Here is a 17,170-nt window from a genome sequence, read left to right as displayed (position 1 = left end):
CCTTCGTTGAGAACGAGCTTTATACCTGTTTGATCAGATAGAAGTGTAACAAATTATAGAATGGTAGCGTAATGGTATAGCGGTAGTGGAAATAATATAATGAAATTATAGTATGTTTGTTTAGTATAATCAACGATGTACTATAATAGTATAGTGGCGTGGTTACGTAACAAGATAGTGGAATTGACCAATGAGGCCACTGGACCCACTTTACAAAAGAGATTATAAGAATAATTATGTGGAGGATGACAATGGTCAAGCATGTAGCGTCAATGACTACTAATGCTGAGGTCCCAGGATCGAATCCCGGCAAGCGGATCTGCATTTTTTCCGGATTTCTAATTTTCAATTTTCAACAGTGAAAAATTAATATATTCTAAACCAAATAGAATAGTAAAATTATAAATAGTTAAATAGTACAATGATAATATAGTAGTTACATAATCGTGCAGCAAGTATAGTTGCTAAATAAACAGACCACCTAGAGGTAGGAATAGTTAAAATAAAAAAATTTGAAGTAGCAGAGCAAGTAAAATAAAATAAAATAACATAGTAAAAAAGCAGTTCCAAAGCTATATAATAACTATAAACTATAAAACCCCAACCACTTGAGAATGCGTATAAATCGAAATGGATCAGTACAAATCGTATTATCAAATAAACGTAATGCATGATCAAGTCCGTGAACTTGATCAGGGGCAAATAGTTAAATTGAACAAAGCAACTGAACACGAGATCCAACCGCGATTCAATCCCCTGTATGAAATGATAATGGTAATCGACAGAGGCTAAGAGTACTCTACAGTCTCTACTAGGTAGAAGAGTGAGTAGTTCACTACTATCAGACGCGCGAGTAGAAGTTTGCACCTAATGACGTGCAACACGCAATCCGCTAAGGTGCGGTAGTCTTGCGACGGTCCATTGCACTCGTGCCCAAAGAAATTCTAATTTCTAGCTTGCTGTTCGATCAACTATTGAAAATTCCATATAATGTTTAAATTTCCATATATGTTTACATACGTTTAAATTTCCATAGGCATCACGCCTATGGATTCCACGCTCCCGAATTCTCAAGCCCCCAAATTTCCACGCTTCCAAATTCTCAAATCCCCAAATTTCCACGCTCCCGAATTCTCAAATCCCCAAATTCCCAAATCCCCTAATTTTCAAGCCCCCAAATTTCCACGCTCTCGAATTCTCAAATCCCCAAATTCCCAAATCCCCAAATTTTCACGCTCCCGAATTCTCAAGCCCCCTTCCCACGCTCTCAAATTCTCAAATCCCCAAATTCCCCGGACCGCCACATTCTCAAATCCCTAGATTCCACAGATCCCACAACACTCAGATCTCCGAATTCTCTATATCTCAAAGTACTTGGACCCGCAAATAGTCAGATCTCCGTATCAAGCTAATATTATTAACAAACTGTCCCCCTAATTAAAAATACTTAACTCCTCAGAATCATGTCCAGTATAATAAAACATGGAACATATTAGATTTGTCAAAGGTAGAAAAATAATCTAATTAAATTACCCTCAGTGTGAACGCGTTAAACGTATTTCAGCCTGCGCCGTTATTAAACCAATCTTCTTAGCCGAACTTTCGGTGCAAAAACTGCTGTCAACGCTGAATAATGAAAAGGTTTCCCCGGCTTATCACCGCCACGTAATATACGAGGTTCTCTCGCTTCCTCTATAAAACGTGGAGAGATCAAAGCGATCGAGAGCGAAATACATCGGTGCCTCGATCGATCGGGCTAACAAAACAACGTCGAATTTACTTGTATCGTTAACAACTGCCATTAACTGTTATCTCGGAACGAGTACAGCTGTTTAAAGGCAGAAACAAGGCCGGAGAAGGAATAATAATAATTCAAAGGTAAGATTGTTCGCTAGGTGAAACGTAGCTTCTCGCTGGTTGCACGGGGCTCGAAAACGCTCGCGGACTAGACGGCGTTTCGGTCAGTGAACACCTTTATGTCGTTCACACCGGAGCTTCTTAACCGATATTTAAGCTTGTGCGCACGCCAGGCCATCGCGTTCCCGTTTTTCGCGGTCAACTCCCTCTTCGTTCGCCGCATTGGCGTAACTTTGATTTTTTTGGCTCGGTCACTTGGAATATGGTTGCTGAGTTCATTGGTAGGGGTTGATGACCGTGTTGGGAACGAATTGCGGGGAATTTGGAGATATGGGGATTTTGGAATTTTGGGGTAGGGAGATTTGGGGAGAGAGATTTAGGAGGAGGGAGATTTGGGAATTTGGGGATTTGAGAATTCGGGAGCGTGGAAATTTGAGGGTTTGAGAATTTGGAAAATTTGAAAATTTGGGGATTTGGGAATTTGGGCATTTGAGAATTCGGGAGCGTGGAAATTTGGGGGCTTGCGAATTTGGGGATTTGAGAATTCGGGAGCGTGGAAATTTGGGGGCTTGAGAATTGGGGGATTTGAGAATTCGGAAGCGTGGAAATTTGGGGGTTTGAGAATTTGGAAAATTTGAGAATTTGGGGATTTGGGAATTTGGGCATTTGAGAATTCGGGAGCGTGGAAATTTGGGGGCTTGAGAATTTGGGGATTTGAGAATTCGGGAGCGTGGAAATTTGGGAGCTTGAGAATTTGGGGATTTGAGAATTCGGGAGCGTGGAAATTTGGGGATTTGAGAATTTGAGAGCGTGGAAATTTGGGGGCTTGAGAATTGGGGGATTTGAGAATTCGGAAGCGTGGAAATTTGGGAGTTTGAGAATTTGGAAAATTTGAGAATTTGGGAATTTGGGAATTTGGGGATTTAAGAATTCGGGAGCGTGGAAATTTGGGGGCTTGAGAATTTGGGGATTTGAGAATTCGGGAGCGTGGAAATTTGGAGGCTTGAGAATTGGGGGATTTGAGAATTCGGAAGCGTGGAAATTTGGGGGTTTGAGAATTTGGAAAATTTGAGAATTTGGGGATTTGGGAATTTGGGCATTTGAGAATTCGGGAGCGTGGAAATTTGGGGGCTTGAGAATTTGGGGATTTGAGAATTCGGGAGCGTGGAAATTTGGGAGCTTGAGAATTTGGGGATTTGAGAATTCGGGAGCGTGGAAATTTGGGGATTTGAGAATTTGAGAGCGTGGAAATTTGGGGGCTTGCGAATTGGGGGATTTGAGAATTCGGAAGCGTGGAAATTTGGGAGTTTGAGAATTTGGAAAATTTGAGAATTTGGGAATTTGGGAATTTGGGGATTTAAGAATTCGGGAGCGTGGAAATTTGGGGGCTTGAGAATTTGGGCATTTGAGAATTCGGGAGCGTGGAAATTTGGGGATTTGAGAATTTGGGAGCGTGGAAATTTGGGGACTTGAGAATTTGGAAAATTTGAGTATTCGGGAGCGTGCAAAATTTGGGGGCTTGATCCAACTATTCGTGTAGTCTTGAAAATGTGAGGATTCGTGTCGTCCACATAATTTGGAGACCCAACTATTCCACAATCCATGAAGCCCAAGGCTCACAGAAATGTGAGCTCTAAAAAATGTTGATGTATACAGAACTTCAGTTCATAGAATCCTAATCCAGAGGGAAGTCTAATAAATTATTAACTACACCATTATCTTTTTAATTTACGGGATTTTCGACATATATCAGTTCACCCTAGGAGCTTAATACTACATCTCAAATGCTTTATATGCTTTCTAAAACTTGCCAAGTCATTGATCTTAGGTCACCATTTCATCTTTCCCAATTTCTCTCCCGAACCTCTGGGAACGTCTGCGTTTCAATTACAATTTAGGGAATTGCCTGACATATCTATGTGACCTCAAGGGACATCAACTTTCCTTGAAACTCCATAAACATATCCTTAGAAAATGCTAAAAAGCACAAGACGCGTTTGGGAGACGTGGATGATACCCGATGTTTTTGAATTCCTCGGAGGCACGCGGACGTGGCACGTGATAATGCGGTTTTGTGCTCGTTGCGTATCGTCTTTTACCCTCTTTCTCCGTGTTCGCAAGAAAAACGGAGAGCCGCATATCTCGACCGCAGTGGATCGTTTTAAAATGTGGCTTTCGAACGGCGGGCAGCGCGCGACGATGCGCGCGCCTAAAACGCGCGAACAACGGTTCAGCTACTCGATTCCATCTCGTCTTTCTTTCATTCCCTCTTTCTTACTCCACCGGGCTTTTCGCTTAGAAACGAAACGGTCCGCTTTTTAGGCGGGAAGAGGATCGTTCCGCGGGGCAGCCTAGCGTGTCGGAGAGACAGCAATCGTAAAATTTCCTTCTCCTTAAATGCGTCCTGCTCGAAGAAATCTTTGTCTCCGCTGCTTTTTAGCGTCGACGTCTTCGACCATTTGTTTGATCGGTTCTCGTTTCTTTTACTTGGACTGATACGCAAACAATCTGAGTTTAATTCTGTATGGAAATGACTGTACTGGATGTATTATTTTGATGGTTCCCTGGTCTGAGTTGTAATGTAATGAAAATTACAAGGACGAATAACGAATTTTAAAATATACGAAGAGCAACACAATTTCGTGACATAAAACTGTTTCAAAACAGCACATACGATATATCAATTTAAAGCTGGAAGTTCGTTAAAAACATCTAAGAAAGTGGCTCATAAAAATTTAAAAAATTTCTCGATTCGTTACTTCGCCGAATAAGTAGTTTCCACGAAGCAGATTTTTATCCCAGCTTGATTAACGCGATAAACGTTTACGCGTTACGAAATACGTTGGGAAAAATGATTTTCAATTAAATTGTTGATCAGAGAGTTAGTAATCCGATGTGGTACAGTGAAAGCTTAAATTTTATGGGCGTACTTGCCGCGGCAATCAGCGTGTTAATTATAAAAAAAGAAAAAGACGGGTTTAAAGCGGAAATAGACCGTTTCACTCAAACGAAGTTCATGTATAATGTATACAAAAAAAGGTGCATTCAGTTCAAAATTAATTACAGAAAGAGTATACTTTGGCCTCATGAATGATTTCGCGTTAAATGAAGGAAGTTCAAAAATATCTTGAAGACCAGCGAATAGAAAATTGAACGGGCAGCCATTGAGTTGTCGAGCAAAAAAAATAAATAGTGTGGCTCGCCTCGCAATCAAACTAAGATGGAAACCGTTTTTGATCGAGGGATAAGGGAGAAAAGAGGCTGAACCGAATACAAAAGAAACGGGTTAGGAGGTAAACGAATACCCGGAATCAAATTAACGGTATTGAAATTGAAAAGCAACGGCACAATCACCCTCCTACAAGATGTAACAAAAAAAAATGAACGGAACGAAAAGCTAAGTCGAAATCACGCTCGAACATCGATCCGATGAAAACGCGGTTCTTCGATCAAACTGTTTCGGTTATCTGAAAGCTGACGTGTGCGAACGTTGAACAATAGAATGAAACGTTTCTATACGATGAATTTTCTCGGCGAGAACCGATAAATTTCACGGGGGGAGAGACAAATGGATCGATGGATATTTTGATCGAATTCTTTCGTCGCTGTACGCTTGGTACACGTTGTAATTCACTTTTAGTCGTTTTGTGTAAAAAATATTAACGAAACCTTTACGTAGTCATTTTCTACAAGTCTCAAGCTTTAAATTGATGTATCATAAGTGCCATTTTGAAATACTTTTCTGTCATGAAATTCTGTTGGACTTCATACGTTTCAAAATTCGTTAATCAACCTTTTAATCGACTACCAGTCATTTTATGTAAAAAACATTAACGAAACCTTTACGTAGTCATTTTCTACAAGTCTCAAGCTTTAAATTGATGTATCATAAGTGCCATTTTGAAATACTTTTCTGTCATGAAATGGCGTCAGACGACTTACAAAATCGTTATTTATTAGCTTTAATTGTGCAGCAGTTTATACTAATAACTTTGAGAAGACTTATGATTTTAATAATCATTAAAGTGATTTATTATAAGTGCTGTTGTGAAGATACTTTTATATCATATGTTAGAAGCAATAATACCACCACATTGTGATAACATCAGCAATGTATATAATAAAAGAATGATCTCGTGAAAATTCATAATTCAATTTAAAAAATCCTTATTTTCTGTGATCCTAATGAAATTCCCATAAAATTGCGCAAGAGAGATTCGATTAAAACTAGCAACAGCTACATCAAGTTTTTTATTACAAAGCTGTCTCGCGTGACTCGACTAAACCGTTGCACTCTTTTTTTCTTCTAATTAATTCAAGTCTGCCGCGTAAAAAGTAATTAAGATTGCCAGTAAGAAAAACATATGCTCTGAATTTGCATTGTAAATTCCTATATCCTCAAATTCTCAAATCCCCAAATTCTCAAGTCCCCAAATTTCCACGCTCCCGAATTCTCAAATCACCACATTTCCACGCTCCCGAATTCTCAAATCTCCAAATTCTCAAATCCCCAAATTTCCACGCTCCCGAATTCTCAAATCCTCAAATTCTCAAGCCCCCAAATTTCCACGCTTCCGAATTCTCAAATCCCCAAATTTCCACGCTCCCGAATTCTCAAGCCCCTAAATTTCCACGCTCTCGAATTCTCAAGCCCCCAAATTTCCACGCTCCCGAATTCTCAAGCCCCCAAATTTCCACGCTCCCGAATTCTCAAGCCTCCAAATTTCCACGCTTCCGAATTCTCAAATCCCCAAATTTCCACGCTCTCGAATTCTCAAATCCCCAAATTCCCAAATCCCCAAATTTTCAAGCCCCCAAATTTCCACGCTCCCGAATTCTCAAGCCCCCAAACTTCCACGCTCCCGAATTCTCAAGCCCCCAAATTTCCACGCTCCCGAATTCTCAAGCACCCAAATTTCCACGTTCTCGAATTCTCAAATCCCCAAATTCCCAAATCCCCAAATTTTCACGCTCCCGAATTCTCAAGCCCCCTTCCCACCCTCTCAAATTCTCAAATCCCCAAATTCCCCGGACCGCCACATTCTCAAATTCCTAGATTCCACAGATCCCACAACACTCAGATCTCCAAATTCTCTATATCTCAAAGTACTTGGACCCTCAAATAGTCAGATCTCCGTATTCCTCAAACCACAGTATACCTGCATCCTCCTTGACCGAATACTTAGACCAACTTCCCTACACCCCCAAATTACCCACATCACAAATTCCGTCTCTAAATTCCCTCTATCTCTATCCCCGCATATTTACCTTTCTACCGAACTACAAGAAGGTAAGAAAGACCGCAACTGTTATCTTTAATTTTAATAGCACCAACAAGTGGTCGTTTGGTTTCTTATCCTTCGTCACGACTTTCTTTCCCACTCGTAGGTATATATTTCCCGTAGAATTACCAGCACAGATACCGATCGTGATCGCAATAAACTATTAATGGTAAACGGTAAATACGCGGATGCCACGAGAGTAATTATGGTTGATGCATAATGAGCAGGGAATAGCAACACCCTGTTTCGACGCGCAGCTTCTGTGTACTCTCTCTTCTCTCTCTCTGTTGGTCTTCCTGCTTGTTTTTCCGTCACGGTTTAATTGGGATCTGATAATCGACGACGGATTACCCGGTTATTTAATTCTCTCGTCGGAATGGTAATTGCCCGATCGCCTGCAGATGTTTCTACTACGTTGTCGGCCGTATCGCGAGTGGATAGAAATTAACGACGGTCATCAGCGTGTCTCCCGTTTTCTTTTTATCGAATCTTCGCCCCGGCTGAACGAACGACAATCGTCCCGGACTTTCGTTCGTTACTTCCGTCTGTTCCTGTCACGACGGAACACGCGAAATAATCCTGCCGATCGTTCCCGTTTTCACCGATCGATAGGTCGTTACGGAGAAAGACGATCGAGATGCAAATAGAAAGTAGTCTCTTCTACTTACGTTTCGACTGGTACCGCGTTTTCGTGACTTTGCTACCTTGCTTCCTTTCGACAGAGAACTTTTACCTTCTAGGGAAACTTCTTTGTCTTCAAAATTTTTATATTTCATGCAATTTTTTTTTTTTATTTGTTTAAAGTTGTATCAACCACTCAGGGGTTAGCGACTCGGAGGATACATTAGAGCTTGTTGTATAATTTAGTCTTCTTAGGCACTGCAGTAGGTTTTGAATCGATGTGTTGTCCTTCGCATTGTCCTTTAGGGTTGGTTTTATGTTATGGAATTTTGCATTGCATTTCTGGAGAACCTATTTCGGTTTGAATCCATGTGTCTGTCTCGATTTTGTTCGCACTGAGAACGATTTACGAACTGTTGGCTCTCGTTATATCGCCACCGAGGTTGCAAGAATGGTCCGCGTCTAATAAGCAACTATCAGAAGGACAATTTACGTCACTCTATAATTAAACCTTTAGATAAAGACCCGCTCCAGGCAAGGTTTGAATATTTCAAATATAAGTTCTTTCTGCAGTCAACAACTTTTTTACGCTTATTACCTGGAACTGATCGACGCGATAACCAACGAGCCTTTTAACGCGCAGCAAGCAACTCGGTCTTAAACGATTATCAACTTCGTTACTTAAACGCGCCGATCGATAACGAGTTATGGTTCTCTGGCAACCTCCACGATCTGTGTCAACAGATATGCTTCCAGTTTCAATAGATCCCTCGCTGGGTACCTCGATCAGTATTCAAAAGCATTCCTTTAGTTTGCGGTAAAAATTAGGGTTGCTGTTTAGCAGGAAATGTGTAAAAAGAGAGGCGGTTTGATGTTTAGTTCTTCTATTATGGATGCCACTGTGTATGGCACACTATGTGTAGCAACATATGATATTGAGTGGCAAAGATACCTGCACATTTAAAGGATCTAGGAATGCATTGTATATAAGTGTCTAAGGTATTCATGTATCTGAAGTATCTGAGTAAGGTTCCTATATAGCCACAGCGTTTGAGTACCTACACTACCTAACTATTCAAAGGCACAAAAGACACAAGACACAAGAACATTTAGTGATTACAATCTTTGTAAAAGGGAACTCATGGACCTCATGCAAGAGTGCATAGACATCTAAGGTATACAAAGTACCTAAGACACAAGAGGATCTAGCAACTACAATGTTCTTCAGATACACTACCTAGCTATTCAAAGTACCTCAGACACGAGAACATATAGTGATTACAAGCTTTATGAAAAAGAATACATGGACCTCGTGCAAGAGTGCATAGACATCTATGGTATACAAAGTATTTAAGACACAAGAGGATCTAGCAACTACAATGTTCTTCAGATACACTACCTAGCTGTTCAAAGTCCCTAAGACACAAGAATATCTAATGATCACAGTATTTTTGAGATAGAACACATGGACCACATGCAAGTACATGGACATCTAAGGCATACAAAGTACCTAAGACACAAGAGCATCTAGCTACTACAATGTCTGTAAGGTACAAGAGTACATGACCATCTAAGGTGTCCAAAGTAATTAACATACAAGAGCATCTAGCTACTACAATGTCTGTAAGGTGCAAGAGTACATGAACATCTGAGGTGTGCATCTTAGGTACACTGAGGTATCTAGGATTCTCAAGTACCTAGGCATCAGAGAAGTCTGAATTTTCAAGGTATCTAGGTACCTGAGGTATCCCAGTATTTGATGTGCCTGGGTATTTAAGTTAGCTAGATATCCAAAGTGTCTGATATTCCTTTAATCCTTGTACTTGTATTTGGTAAGCTAAATATCTGATGTATCTAAGTGTCTAAAGTACATAAAGTACCCAAGATATTCCAGTGATCCAGGTACAGGAGTGCCCAAGACACTTGAATGTTCAAGGTACCTAAGTTCTCAAGATACCTAAGTTTTCATGATACTCGAGCGTCCTAGGTAGTCGAGTGCTCAGGATACTCAAGTGTTCGAGGTACCAGAGTTCCCAAAGTACCAGTGTCCAAGGTACCATTATGTCCAAGGTACCAGAGTTCCCAAAGTACCAGTGTCCAAGGTACCAAAGTGACCAAGGTACCAGAGAGTCCAAGGTACTAAAGAGTCCAAAATACCAAAGTGTCCAAGATACCAAAGTGTCCAAGATACCAGAGTTCTCAAGATACCAGAATCCCCAAGATACCAGAGTTCCCAAGATACCAGAGTCCCCAAGATACCAGAGTTCCCAAAGTACCAGTGTCCAAGGTACCAGTATGTCCAAGGTACCAAAGTGACCAAGGTACCAGAGAGTCCAAGGTACCAAAGAGTCCAAAATACCAAAGTGTGCAAGATACCAAAGTGTCCAAGGTACCAGAGTTCTCAAGATACCAGAGTCCCCAAGATACCAGAGTCCCCAAGATACCAGAGTTCCCAAAGTACCAGTGTCCAAGGTACCAAAGTGACCAAGGTACCAGAGAGTCCAAGGTACCAAAAAGTCCAAAATACCAAAGTGTCCAAGATACCAAAGTGACCAAGGTACCAGAGAGTCCAAGGTACCAAAAAGTCCAAAATACCAAAGTGTCCAAGATACCAAAGTGTCCAAGGTACCAGAGTTCTCAAGATACCAGAGTTCCCAAGATACCAGAGTCCCCAAGATACCAGAGTCCCCAAGATACCAGAGTTCCCAAGATACCAGAGTTCTCAAAATACCAGAGTGTCCAAGGTACTCGAGTGCCCAAAATACTCAAGTGTCCAAAATACCCGAGTGTCTAAGATACCCAAGTGCCCAAAATACTCGAGTGTCCCAGGTACCCCACTGCCCCAGATATCAAAATGCTAAAAGTACCAAAGTACCCAAACTATCCAAGTCCCCAAAGTACCTAACAAACTATACTATCCAAGTGTCTATCTCTGTCTATTCCACCTCTAAGACAGCCACATACACAAATACCCAAGTACCTAAACAACCTCGATACCTAAAATACTCGAGCGTGCAAACGAACCAGTCGCCCCAGAATAAAAATCTCGTCCGTAACAGCAAAGTTATCAGCATCGATCTTAAAACGAAAATTATACATGCAGTCGTATCCCAATAACATCAATTTTCGAAGGAAAATTACAGATCCGAGTGAAGCAGGCAAGGGTCATCATTAACCAGCACAGCAGAAAATGTGTTGAAGTCAAAACCGAATAATTTACCGGCAAACACACAATTATCTAAAGATTGCAATATCACGACACCGTCTCGTATGATTAGCAAAAAACGAACGTTTCTCGAGTCTGATTCGTTAAACGGACACAAACACGGTTCGTTTCTTGGACTTTCATTTAAACGCGCATTTTTACGCGCCGTTACGATTAATCGTTTCGATCTCGTAATAAGGATACCACGTAATCGTCGTATTTTATTGTAATTCGAGAGCTAACAGGAAGAGAGTACCCGTCGAGTTAAAGTTGATTACGAAAAACCATTTTCCTTTTCCGCGGTGTGCAACGATCGAGAATGACACGTGGCCGTGGATATCGCGTGACACCCTCGCTCGACGTTTCAGTTATAATTATGTCAGACGACAATGGCCTGTGGCCGTAATGACAATAGCACGTGCGCGCGCCTGTGTCCGATTTCTCTAAATAATATACTTCCTACAGTTGGCCACCTTTCTGCGAACGTAATAACTACGATAAAAAGAACTCGATAATATTACGGGCTCTTGCGTTGATATCGGCGGGACCTGTAACTCTTCTTATCCTTCGCTACTTTTTCGGAATGCTCCAGATAATTTCAACCGTGTAGCACAGATAGCGAAGACAGCAAATTTCCTAAACTCCGACTAACGATTGAAAAATATAAAAATCGAAATATGAAAATTGAAATTCTGAATGTTCACATTCGAATGATCGAATGACTGAAAAAGTGAACGTCTAAAATTGAAGACCTCGATGTAGCAATTTGAAAAATAATAAAGTTATCTACTGAAAGAACTACATCGTAGAGTAATTAAAAAATTGAAGAGTAGAAGAACCAGGGAATTATAGAGCACACAAAATGTAGAAATGTAAGAAAATCTTAGCATAGGCTGTAGAGAAATCGAACTGTCGATTTGAGCATATCTCGCAGTTGCACATAGGCGTTATGCAACAATGCTTTTATAACACCTGACCGGTACCTGTGCGTTCTAAATTCCATGCAACGGTATCGCAAGTTCGTATGAAACAGCTTAACTATACGATCTCGTGCTAATATAAATTAATACGAAAATTGCCGTACGAGAAGTTCGAACAGCACATAATCCGGGGCAACCGGTAATCTCGTGTACTTGAAACTCCGTAACTGTTTTCCCGCATGCTGTTCCGTGTTAAGGTTCAACGATTTAACCGCGGAGTGATCAACTTTTTCTTTAATATTCTCCTTCTTTTTTCCCCCTGCGATCCATTAATTAGGTGTATCGTAACCATAGAGAAGTAGCTTGTTTCTTTTTCCTTCGAGATCGATTTAATCCAGGAACTGCCATGAACGATCGATTATATCGGCTTCGTGTTTGACATCGCTCATTTTTCTTCGAAATATGAAAATTTATGAACTTACATAATTACAGTATATTTGAATACAACATATGTTAATAAAAATATCGTGTAATATATATTTTGAATTCGTCTCGATGTCCACGAAACCTTTGAATAAAAAAAATGTATGTTCCTATTTAAAAAACCCAAGGTGAACTTGACTTTGTCAAGAGAACAAACTGTTTTCAAAATTTGCTTTACTAATATCTATTGCGCACTTCATACCCTGCAAATTTTATTCTAAACTTTTTTCGTAAGGCGGCTGCAAGTGGGAGAAAAATCGTGAGTAGGATAACTAACGTGGAATTACCACGCGTGGAATTACTACGCGTAGGATTACCATGCGTAGAATTACCACGCGTGGAATTACTACGCGTAGAATTACCACGTATGGAATTACCACGCGTTGAATTACTACGCGTGGAATTACTACGCATAGAATTACCACGCGTAGTATTACCACGCGTGGAATTATTACGCGTGGAATTACCACGCATAGAATTACCACGCGTGGAATTACCACGCATGGAATTACCACGCGTAGAATTACTATGCGTGGAATTACCACGCATGGAATTACCACGCGTGAAATTACTACGCATAGAATTACCACGCATGGAATTACCACGCGTGGAATTATTACGCGTGGAATTACCACGCATGGAATTACCACGCGTAGTATTACCACGCGTGGAATTACCACGCGTAGAATTACCACGCGTGGAATTACTACGCGTGGAATTACCACGCATGGAATTACCACGCGTGGAATTACCACGCATGGAATTACCACGCGTGGAATTACTACGCATAGAATTACCACGCGTGGAGTTACCACGCGTGGAATTACCACGCGTGGAATTACTACGCGTAGTATTACCACGCGTGGAATTACCACGCGTGGAATTACTACGCGTGGAATTACCACGCATGGAATTACCACGCGTGGAATTACTACGCATAGAATTACCACGCGTGGAATTACCACGCATGGAATTACCACGAGTGGAATTACTACGCATAGAATTACCACGCGTAGTATTACCACGCGTGGAATTACCACGCGTGGAATTACTACGCGCAGAATTACCACGAATGGAATTACCACGCGTGGAATTACTACGTGTGGTATTACCACGCATGGAATTACCACGCATGGAATTACCACGCATGGAATTACCACGCATAGAATTACCATGCGCTGAACTACCACGCGTAGGATTACCACGCATGGCATCGTGTTACAGGTAACACCCTGTATATCAAAGGATACGCGATGCTAAATTACGCGATCACGTGATTTTTCCGTTCATTAAAGAAATAAATCCATCGATTCGTCCTGCGGAAGTCGTATGAAAATTGGTTTCGCTTACCTGGCCGGTAACGACGGGAAACGTCGTGATGATCGCCGAGATAAATCATCATCGATCTTGAACGCGTTTCATCGACTATCGAAAGCGTCTTCCGCGCGTTTAATCGAGCGGAATCAGTCGGAACAGACTTCCTGTCATTTCGATGACTTTGAAAACTATTTTATACTCGCTGTATCATTATCTTGAAAATTTAATATTACGGGAAGTTCTAGATTTACCCTCGGAGAAAAATGTTAGAATTCTTCCAGAGAGATTGATGTATTTACGGAAGGTAAAATCTACCGCAGAGCAGATGCATAAAAATATTGGTTTTATCCTCGTCGTAAATTTCATGCTGTAAAGCTTAGTATCTTGTTTATTAGGGTCGCACGTGCTCCTTCCGGATCGTGCATAAATTTGTTAATTCATTCGACTCGCGGTTTATTGCTCCCCCGTATTCGAGCGAAGGATATTCGACCTTCTTAAATACCTATTAACCCTTGCCGACCGGATCGGTGTAGGGATTTTTCGTGTGGGTGGGGCATTATGTCGTTTAATATTAGTTCTGAGAGATTCAAGTATGCAGACTTGATGTTTCTTCATTTCTTCAAATACTAAATTGCAGTTCAATTATGTCGAATTACATTGCAATTCAATTATATTTAAATTCGCAATTTAGGTTCTAATCATAATGCAATGAGTCTAATTACAACTGGTGACTGCCTTGTATGAATAAAATATTATTGAAATAGCATTAATAAAATATTTTCAAACTTATTTCATAAAACATTTAACAATTGTGTAAAAATAAACAATATTTAAACATGTCTAAAATAATGACACCACCAAGAAATACAAAAATGAAATACCAGTTCCACAAACGAAGTCTTATTATCTTTAAATAATCAATATTCGTGTTAAATACAACTTATTAAGCGAATCGAACGTATCTTAAAGAGTGAAAATTGTTGATATTAAATCGTTCGATTACACGTCGAAATCTTCTATTTGCTTTTCTAGCCAATCTCCAGCAGGAAGACAATATAATGGACGCACGAAAAGGAACAAGAATTTATTAACCAGTTCGCTAGCCAGTGCCGACACGCGTGAGTTAATAATACAATTAAAATGTAACGCAATAGTTATACAAGTTAGTAATTGGCCGTCAGTGATCGATTATTAGAATGATAGTCATCAAGGGAAGATGTAACATTGTACAAATTATGGTTTCTCAAGCACTAGTTTCATAAACTGTTTACTATGATACAAATGGTACAACTAAGAAAATGGTAAAAAAGGTACAAAAGGTAAAATGATAAAAATGGCAAAAATAAAAAAATGATAACAGTGGTACAAACAGTATAATGTTACAAATAGTAAAATGATAAAAATGGTACAAATAATAAAATGTTGAATTGTACCAGTAACAAAAGAGTGACCCTACCAGACCCCTAACAAACAACCTCATCGACCAATCACGAAATTCCGATCAGCCCTAACAGACTCCACCCACATCCAAAGACATTCGTCAATCCATGTTTCACCATCATGTCATCGCCACGGAATCGTACCTCGAATAAATCGATCATGTCCAACACGACCAACGTTACGTAACCAACTCAAAACCTTTTTCAAGACTCCAGAACATCTAGCACGAGATGAACTTCCTCGCTCGAAATGTTTTCTGTAGCTCCCCGTCACGGTGTTCTCGATCGATTCACTCCACTTTTAAACTAACCTCGCGATACCGACTTTTTCTCCAACTAAGAATTCACTCCCCATATTTTCGAACCAGTAAAAAATGTACCGTAACTGACTCACCGGCTTCTTTTACTTCGATTTAGGAAGAGAAAAAAGGTGATGCTCGATCGAGCGTCTCCTACATCGGGTAAAACACGTCCTATTGGACGCTTCGTCGACTCGATAAACATTCCGTCTCACATGATTAATACACGGAACAAACGTGCAACATTTTATCGAGTAAATTACTTTGGAGGCTGGGATACCTTGTTGGGAAAATTGTGGAGTGATAGATGAAAATTTTCTAGATATCGGAGATATCTTTACGGTTAGGAAAGATTAATAGGCGATAAGTGGAACTTGTGGGTATAGTAGAAACTTGTACAAGGTGTCTCTACGTGTAGTAATTCCACATGTGGTAATTGAACGCATGGTAATTGCACGCATGGAAATTCCACGCGTGTTAATTCCACGCATGGTAATTTCACGCGTGGTAATTCAACGCATGGTAATTGCACGCGTGGTAATTCCACGCGTGGTAATTCTACGCATGGTAATTCTACGCATGGTAATTCCAAGCGTGGTAATTCCATGCGTGAGAATTCCACGCGTGGTAATTCCATGCGTGGTAATTCTACGCGTAGTAATTCCACGCGTAGTAATTCCACGCGTGGTAATTCCAAGCGTGGTAATTCCACGCGTGGTAATTCTACGCATGGTAATTCCAAGCGTGGTAATTCCATGCGTGGAAATTCGACGCGTGGTAATTCTACGCGTGGTAATTCCACACGTGGTAATTCCACGCGTGGTAATTCTACGCGTAGTAATTCCACGCGTGGTAATTCCACGCGTGGTAATTCGACGCGTGGTAATTCCATGCGTGGTAATTCTACGCGTGGTAATTCCACGCGTGGTAATTCGACGCGTGGTAATTCCATGCGTGGTAATCCTACGCGTAGTAATTCCACGCGTGGTAATTCCAAGCGTGGTAATTCCACGCGTGGTAATTCTACGCATGGTAATTCCAAGCGTGGTAATTCCACGCGTGGTAATTCTACGCATGGTAATTCCACGCGTGGTAATTCTACGCATGGTAATTCCAAGCGTGGTAATTCCATGCGTGGTAATTCCATACGTGGTAATCCTACGCGTAGTAATTCCACGCGTGGTAATTCTACTCATGGTAATTCCAAGCGTGGTAATTCCATGCGTGGTAATCCTACGCGTAGTAATTCCATGCGTGGTAATCCTACGCGTAGTAATTCCACGCGTGGTAATTCTACGCATGGTAATCCTACGCTTGGTAATTCCACGTTAGTTATCCGCATATCCGTTTCGCTTTTGTAGTACATATACGCATAAACATGCCCGGTGAATCGATAACGATCGCTTTCACACCAATAATTCTTATTTCCGCGGAGCTGAATCATTACGATGTTTCTATTCGCGAGGGGATTTATCACCATAATGGCCGTGAAACGAGAGAGCATTTCCAAACACGACACCAGGCAGAAAGTTCACGACCAGCAATATCGAAGAGAGGAACAAATGAAATGGAGCGGTTCATACGTTCCACTTTCCTACCGATAAGACGCCACGCTGTCTTATCGAGTCCATAGGTACAATATGTTTCACGCAACTTACAGACACGTCTGTGCTTTAACGAACGTTATCGCGGCACCGATTAATCGTGTTATACGCTCCCCACCGATCTCTCCCTCTGGAGTATGTCC

The 17,170-nt window shown here is 40.9% G+C and overlaps 1 protein-coding gene across 2 annotated transcripts in view; it reads right to left on the bottom strand.

Annotated features, from left to right (window-relative positions):
• Jupiter (microtubule-associated protein Jupiter) overlaps positions 1-17,170 on the bottom strand; it is a 99,434-nt gene that overhangs the window by 64,344 nt on the left and 17,920 nt on the right. The window lies entirely within an intron of this gene.

Source organism: Megachile rotundata, chromosome 7 (genome assembly GCF_050947335.1).
Source record: "Megachile rotundata isolate GNS110a chromosome 7, iyMegRotu1, whole genome shotgun sequence".
Taxonomy (NCBI): domain Eukaryota; kingdom Metazoa; phylum Arthropoda; class Insecta; order Hymenoptera; family Megachilidae; genus Megachile; species Megachile rotundata.
Note: the sequence above shows the minus strand (reverse complement) of the source record. Positions and strands in the feature narration are given on the sequence as shown.